Genomic DNA, 8,173 nt, shown 5'->3' with positions numbered 1-8,173 from the left:
AAACTGGGGTCTGGAGGCCTGGGCTTAAATGTCAGCTCTGCCATTACTGGGCAAATTAACTCATCTCTGGGTGTTTCCTCAACTATCAAATGGAGATACTAACAATAGTATGTATCTCAGTGAATTGTCATGAAGAGCAAGTAAAATCCTGGACATAAAAGCTCTGCTGAAACTCATGATGTACAGAAATGTAAGAAATGCTTATTATACACACATCCCAAAGCCTCTCCTAGCAGGTGGTGACTGACTTGATCTAATGCCTAAAATGAGATGTCAGGTTACAATTCATGGTCCAGACTTCTGGTCTTGGCCAAGACAGAGGGATACTGTTCCCCTCTCCTTTCCTCCAGGTCCTCCCTCCTAAAACTAACAAACACTGGAAAACTACCACAACAAACAAGCATAGGAAGACTGAAAGATGTGAAGAAGACAGGCAACCTAAGGACCTCTTGACTTGAGAACCAACATAACCTTGAGTTCTCTGAGTTTTCTTTTTTCCTCCCATATATTCCAGATAGGACTCTTCAGAAGCCCCCAACCCAAAACTTCCAACAAGCACCAATCAAAAAAGTTCTAAGGAAAGCATGTTCCTCCTAGCCAAAGGCCTAGGAAAAAGGTAACCTAATAACAGAACACCTTTTGGGAAGCACTTCCCACACCTTACTCTAACCAAACATTAGTGGAACAACAGCACATCACTCCCCTGGGAGGTCAGTGGCCCTGAATGGGGAGCTGATCTTCTAAGCCCTGAGCGGCAGAAACAGTCAGCACTTCAACTCCCCTGCCATAATCCTGCTGTGCTGAGTCTCCACGCCCACCTGCAGGGAGGAGATTGAACAGGCAATGTGAGGCAGGGCTACTTGGCCTCCATGAAAGTATTAGTAGCTCAGTCATGTCTGACTCTTTGCAACCCTATGGACTATCGCCCACCAGACTGCTCTGTCCATGAAATTCTCCAGACAAGAATACTGGAGTGTGTAGCCATTCTCTTCTCCAGGGGAATTCCCAACCCAGAGATAGAACCCGTGTCTCCTATGTCTCCTGCACCTGCTATAATGTCTGAAGCACAGGGAAGACGCACAAGCAATTACGAATTCTTTTGAAACAAATGAAAAACATAGGAAATCCTAGCAAAGAAATAAAAAATGTAAAGAAGAACAAAAGAGCAATTATAGAACTAAAAAACATAATCACAGCAAAAGTACTCATAGGATGGGCTCAGTCGCAGAGTAGAAATAGCCTAGACCCAGTGAACATAAAGACAGATCAATAGATCTTACCCAATCTGAATAGCAGAGAGAAAATAGACTGAGAAAAGTGAACAGGGCCTCGGGGATCTGTAGGACAATAGCAGAAGAGTTAATATTTGTATCATTGGATCTCAGAAGGAGAGGGTAAAGAGTATGGGGCTGAAAAAAATATTTGGAGAAATAGTGACTAAGAATTTTTCAAATTTATCAAAAGATATAAACCTACAACTCAAAGAAGCTGAGTGAACCCCAAACAGAACAAGCCTAAAAAAATCCAAGACACACCATAATTAAACTTCTGAAAATTGGAAGTCATGGTCTGAAGGAGAGAGTAGATTTGGGGAAGTTCAATACAGAAGATCTTCAGGGCTGTCAGTCTCCTCTTTCTGGCTCTTGCCAGGCAAGGAGAAATCTCAACTACTTCAAGCCTTAGCTTACTATCATCAAATCTACCATTGACTCATTCAACAAACATATATGGGCACCTAGTATTTGCCAGTCATGCACCTAACTGCAGGGGAGACAACAGTGAACCAACCAGAGTCCCTGGAGGAGGCCATGGCAACCCACTCCAGTATTCTTGCCTGGAGAATCCTATGGACAGAGGATCCCTGAGGGCTATAGTCCATAGGGTTGCAAAGAGTCAGACAGGACTGAAGTGACTGAGTACACAGGTACACATACAGTGCTCTAATTATCCTCAGAACACAACCTGACTTTCCCTTTCCCCAGGCCCTCCCATGTGCCCTTTTTTCTACCTCAAATACTTTCCCCTAGCCAGTGACCTCAAATGGTGTAGCACTCCTCTCAAATCTTTCTTTGAGGTATTGACCCCACTTTGAGGACAGGGACTGTGTCAAGTTCATTTCTGTAGCCCCAGAGCCTAGCATAATGCTTGCCCATTGAAGGAATGCAAGAATATGAAAAAGAGAGATTTGACTGGCCCTAACTCTCAAATTGGGCTTTCCAGGAGGCTCAGTGGTAAAGAGTCCACCTGTCAATGCAGAAGATGTGGGTTTGATCCCTGGGTCAGGAAGATCTCCTGTAGAAGGAAATGGCAACCTGCTCCAGTATTCTTGCCTGGGAAATCCCATGGACAGAGGAGCCTGGTGGGCTACAGTCCATGGAGTCAGAAAAGAGTCGGACATGACTGAGTGAGCACAAGCACACATACACACACAAACACACACAGCTTTCAAACTGCCTCCATGCTGCCTGGGGGAGGCAAGGCAAGCAGAAATGAAGCAGTCACATTTCATACAACCCAGCTTGTTAAAAGTGAATATATGTAGAATGTATTGGTCTCAACAATGATAGAGCATGGGAGGAAGATTCATGAGATGAGTGAGGAATTTGAATTGGGCCTTGAAGTATAAGCCTGGCTTTGATGAGATCAAGGGGAGGGAGGAATAGCTAAAGGATGGGGGTGGGAAAAGATAGTGGAGCACAGCACACTCACCAGACGGCAAGAAAACTAAAGCCCAGAGAGTACAGGCCGAGACCTGCCTCATGGTTCATAGGAGATCAGCTCCCACTCTGAAGTCTGGCTAAATCTTGGCTCCTTTAAGCAGGTAGCAAAGGAGAGGGTTTTAAGTGTGATGAGAGGGCTTCCCTGGCAGCCCAGTGTTTAAGAATCCACCTTGCAATGCAAGGGACACTGGCTCAATCCCTGGTTTGGGAAGATCTCACATGCCATGGGCAACTAAGGCCCATGTGCCACAACTACTGAGCCCATGTGCTGTAACTACTGAAGCCCATGTGCTCTAGAGCCCGTGCTCCACAACAAGAGAAAGCCACCACAATGAGAAGCCTGCACAACACAGTAAGAGTAGCCCCTGCTCACCGCAACTAGAGAAAAGCCCAGGTAAAGCAACAAAGACCCACCACAGCCAAAAACAAGTAAATAAATCTTAAAAAAAAAAAGAGTGATGGAAACTCTAGACTAGTGGAAAATACTGGGAATAATGTTTTAGAGAATGAACACAAGCACAACGCCCCCAACATGAGCTGATGTTCCAAGCACAGGAAGCAAATCCTTCCTTAGCACCTCCACTTCAGCTGAATTTGATGGAACACATGTAATGTACAGTGTGCTTCCTCTTCATCATCAAGTTTAGTTTTCACACCAGTAATAATGGTCTATCCATGGCAGAGCTGAGATTCAGATCCAAGCTTCTGGATGGAAGACCTGGCCACTTCCTCTGTGTCATACTGCCATGGTGAGCTGGGCCCAAGTTTGGGACCTACTGGTAATCTTGTCATGCAGGACCCCAACAATGAGCTTCTTGTTTCCCTTGAGGTGAGAGGTAGTGCCTATCCCTCAGTAGGGAAGACCCTGAGGCTTCTGTATTTAGTGCCTCATGGTGAGTGGAGGGGTTGGGATGTATTTTTGCCTCTCCCCTTTCCAGAAGCTGAGGAGCGGGATTGCTGTCTACCAAGTGGTACTTTGCCCAGTTTGCCCTTCAACCAACATATTTCTGCCACTGCTCATTTCCTAAAAGCGCTTGCAGTCTCTCCTCCATCAGGAAGTCAGCTTCTTCCTTTCCCAACACTCGTACAGACATTCACTCTTCTCTGCCACTCCAGGGGCACTTTGCTTGAGTTGTGCGTTTCTGCTTTTTGTCAAAGCTTTTCCCTAGAGAATCTTCAGCCTAAAGAAATAGGGACAAACCCTCCACCAGCGCTTACCGACTCCTGGATCATATTTAAGGTCCTGGAACAGAAGGGAGTAGCCCTGTACCAGGTGTTTACATGCATAGTTTCATTGAATGTCTCCATTAGCCCAGTGAGATAAGTACTGTTCATTTCCCCATTTTATAGATGAGGAGACTTAGGTTCAAAAAACTTGAGTGATTTATCCATAATTAAGCAGGTAATAAATAGCAGAAATAGGATTTGAACCTACAAACTTCATTCATCACACTTTTACTACAATTGTCTATTTTATTGTCTATATCCTCCAGTAGATTGTGCATATTTAATTATTGTTTTCATTTCACAGAATTTAGAATTGTCCAGAGCTTCCTCATGCAGTAGATGAGACAATCCTGAAGGATCATAGTGCTTTGAGAGAAAGTAGGCATTTGAGGAGGGCTTCCCTGGTGGCTCAGTGGTAAAGAATTCACCTGCCAATGCAGGAGACACGGGTTCAATCCCTGGGTTGGGTAGATCCTGTGGAGAAGGGAATGGCAACCCACTCCAGTATTCTTGTCTGGGAAATCTCATGGACAGAGGAGCCTGGTGGGCTACAGTCCATGGGGTTGCAAAGAGTCGGACATGACTGAGTGACTAAACAACAACAGGCATTTGGGGAATGGGGTAGAGTGAGCTTCGGAGTTTCTGGGCTTCAGAGTTTCAGGCCCTGAGTCAGTCAGAGGGAAACGTGGTGTGTGTTGAGGATGCGCTTCAAGAAAAAAACAGTGAGGTGGATTGACTGGGCTGGATTTCAGAGTTCATGTTGGCAAATAATGGAATGGGAGGTCAGACAGGGAATAACCTACATCTGGAGGAGTGAGGAGTTTATGTGAGTTCCCCAAGCTGGTATGTGTAGACACAGGAGGCTGCCTAGCCAAATATAGCTGTAGGCAGTCATGGATTAGTTGACCGGGGCAGCTGGGAAGCTGCCACTGAGAATGGGTATAATTGAAACTTGAATGGAGACAGTGAGCAAGGGCCCACCCAGGGTGGGATCGCGTGCCAGCGATCTCCACACCTGTGTTTCGCCTAGCCTTCTCTTTGGACACCCCAGTGACATCCTGCCTGCTCCTTGCAGAACTCTCACCTTCTATCACTGGCCAAGTCTCACCCAGGACCACCTTCTCTATTCTGCATCTTTTTCTCTTACTATTGGTGCCCTTTTTTTCCTCCATCCAAACCATATTATTTGTTTCCTCCAGGCTCTATCATGTTAGGAGCATAAACCTGATAGGCAAGTGTGCCGTAGATGTTACTTGTTGATAATGTCTTAATAACATTTTCATTTGAATGGGAGCTTACAATGCCTTTGCTAGAAGCAGGGATTATCAAGGGGACTTGGGCTTAGAGAAAAGGGGGGTTGGGATGGGGTGAGGATGGGGGTAGAGGTGGGAATTCGAGAAGGGGGCCTTTGGGTGACTTTTGCATAAGGATAGTCCTGGTTATCTCTTAAATACTTGAAAAGAGGCTTCCCCCATTCCCCTCCCTGCCCCCTCCACATTCTGCCTACCTTGTTCCTGCATTCCACTATCCTGCCAGGAATAACTGTATTAATTAAAACAACCTTCAGATGCAGAGAAAATGCCCAATTTGGTTTGGAGATAGAAGCTCTTCCTGAGTTGTCCAGGACCGCACAGAACTAAAGCTGGGACTCTGAGAGCTCATGTTCACAGCTTCCTTGGACACTAAATTTAACAGATGGGACACTTCAATCCAGGCCACAGTTGTCAAAAACCACAGTTTAAATCAGTCACAGACAACTGTTTCATTCCCCACACTTGCCTGGGTGTAACAACTGCAGGAATGCCTCTGCTTAAATTACACTTGGTGACACCACAGGGAGAGACATGTCTCGGCCACATTCATTCTCCATCCTTTCTGAGCTTCTTTTATAGCAGGGGTCAGTGCCCTTTCCCAAATGGGGTGCCAGGGCACTGAACTGTGCTCTTTTATGGTCCCAGTGTTATGTTGGTGTATATATTCTATCATGGCAAGGTGGGAGGGTGATGAGGTAGGAGGGAGAGGATGGGGTTATACTGAGTGTCACAGAAGGGAGTGTTTACCCAAGGATGAGCTAGAGACATGGCAGCCCTGGGTGATGACTTACAAAACTAAATGGTGAGGAGCAGTTATACCTATGGCCCGTGACCTGTGTGCCTGTAATAACCAGTCTATGTATCATCACCTGGTATCCAGCTGCAAGGTACCATCTCCTGCCTTATGGAATCCACTCACGCATCCATCCATCCAGGCATTTACTGAGTGACCACTCTGGGTCCATACACTGTGCCAGGTGCTGGGAACACAGACGTGAATGACATAGTGTCTGCCTTGCAGGAGCTTGGAATCTAGCTCCGAGAGTACAACTATTAACCCACCCTAGAATGCGCTGTCAATCATTCCACTAAGCACTTGCTGGTGCTTAGCACTGCACCACACTGACTGATGGAAATGTAGAGTTACAAAGAAAAAGAAAACCAAGTTGTTGACCTTAAGAAGATTCCAGTATGGTAGCACAGAGAGACAGGCTTCCCCGGTAGCTCAGCTGGTAAAGAATCCACCTGAAATGCATGAGACCCCAGTTTGATTCCTGGGTTGGGAAGATCCCTTGGAGAAGGGATAGGCTACCCGCTCCAGTATTCTTGGGCTTCCCTGATGCCTCAGATGGTAAAGAATCTGCCTGCAATGCAGGAGGCCTGGGTCCGATCCCTGGATTGGGAAGATCCTCTGAAGGAGGACATGGCAACCCACCCCAGTATTCTTGCCTGAAGAATCCCTGTAGACAGAGGAGCCTGGTGGCTACAGTCCCACGGGATCTCAAAGAGTAGGACACGACTGAGTGACTAAGCACAGCACAGCACACAGTGCGGAGAGAAACATAGACATGTCCATTTGTATTCCATGTGGCTTAGATGAGTGTCCAAGGCACCATCCAACAGAAGATCCTTAGAAGTTGGGAGCAAGGGATCTGGGGGAGGCAGACTCATGTCTGAGACTTGTCCTGTCATATTACCAGGCTTCTAGGAAGGGGCTTGGTAAGCATGTGTTATTTTTGTTTGAGGAATGATCTCTTTCATCACTCCCTTTGCATGAGAAAAAAATGAAACACTTAAGCTAGAGAAATATGAGTGAAATAAAGCAGGGAGGCGTCCTGATGAACAGATTATTGTCTACTTCTGGTTCATGGACTTTGGAGCTTCTTCAGCTGGTCGTCATCCTGTCAGGGCACCCACTACCTTGTACTGGCAGTTCTCAATCTGGAGGTCTCTAAAGGGAGTAACTGGTGCTCTTAAGCTATTTTTTTTTAAAACATTTGTAAAAAGTCTAATAGAAATTGTACATTTGGCCAAGACAAAGCCACAGAAAGCTAAGTACAATATCATGTTTCTTCACTTTTGACTGGAATTATATTAGCTTGGTATGGTTATCTCATGCAGATCTGAAGCACTGAGCAAGTAAAAATTGGGAAAATGAATTATTCCATAATAAATGTAGTTTTGCTAGATAAAAAAATTTTCCAAATGTGGGGCCCACAGGGGAAAGAGTAATAAGAGGGATCCTTAGTGGTGAAAAGGTTGGAAATCACTGGCCTCTACGTCTGGATGCCAAAGTTTGGCTGCATATTCAAAGCCTATGACCACAGAATCCTGGGATTATTGGCAGCTGACACCCCTGATGTGGTTCCTGTTGGAAAAGCAAACATGCTCCCTGCCCAGTTTTCTAAAGTGTTATACATTAACCGGCTCACAAAGCACCATTCACAGGGGGACAGGGTTTTTTTGGATCACGGTTTACTGTGTTTTCGTACCTGCAGTGAAAGAACATTTCAGAGGAAGCATAGGCTTGCCTGAAATCTACAAAGCTATGCTATTGCTGGGCAAGCGCAGAGCTCCTTGTAACTTAACGGGGCTGGAATAAGCTGTCCGCACCTTTGTCCTCATCAACAGTTTTCATCCACTACCTCTGAGAATACACATTCCATGAACACACTGGAAACAAGAACATCCATCAGGTATAGGCGAAAGAGGAGGTACTCTGCAGGCTGGCGGGATGGTGTGGGAGGAGATTTGGAAGTGGTCTTGTCAAAGAATCATTCCCACTCTTCCCATTGTCTGAAAAAGTTTCCTGGAGGAGGCTCAGAAACGCAGGCAAAAGTAGTGCTGAGGTTTCTGCAGAGAGAAGGAGCTCTCTAAAATATGTATTCTAACCCACATTTGAAATTTTTTTAA

Source organism: Bubalus bubalis, chromosome X, assembly GCF_019923935.1.
Source record: "Bubalus bubalis isolate 160015118507 breed Murrah chromosome X, NDDB_SH_1, whole genome shotgun sequence".
NCBI lineage: Eukaryota > Metazoa > Chordata > Mammalia > Artiodactyla > Bovidae > Bubalus > Bubalus bubalis.
The sequence above is the reverse complement of the archived record's forward strand: the minus strand, read 5'-3'. Positions refer to the sequence as shown.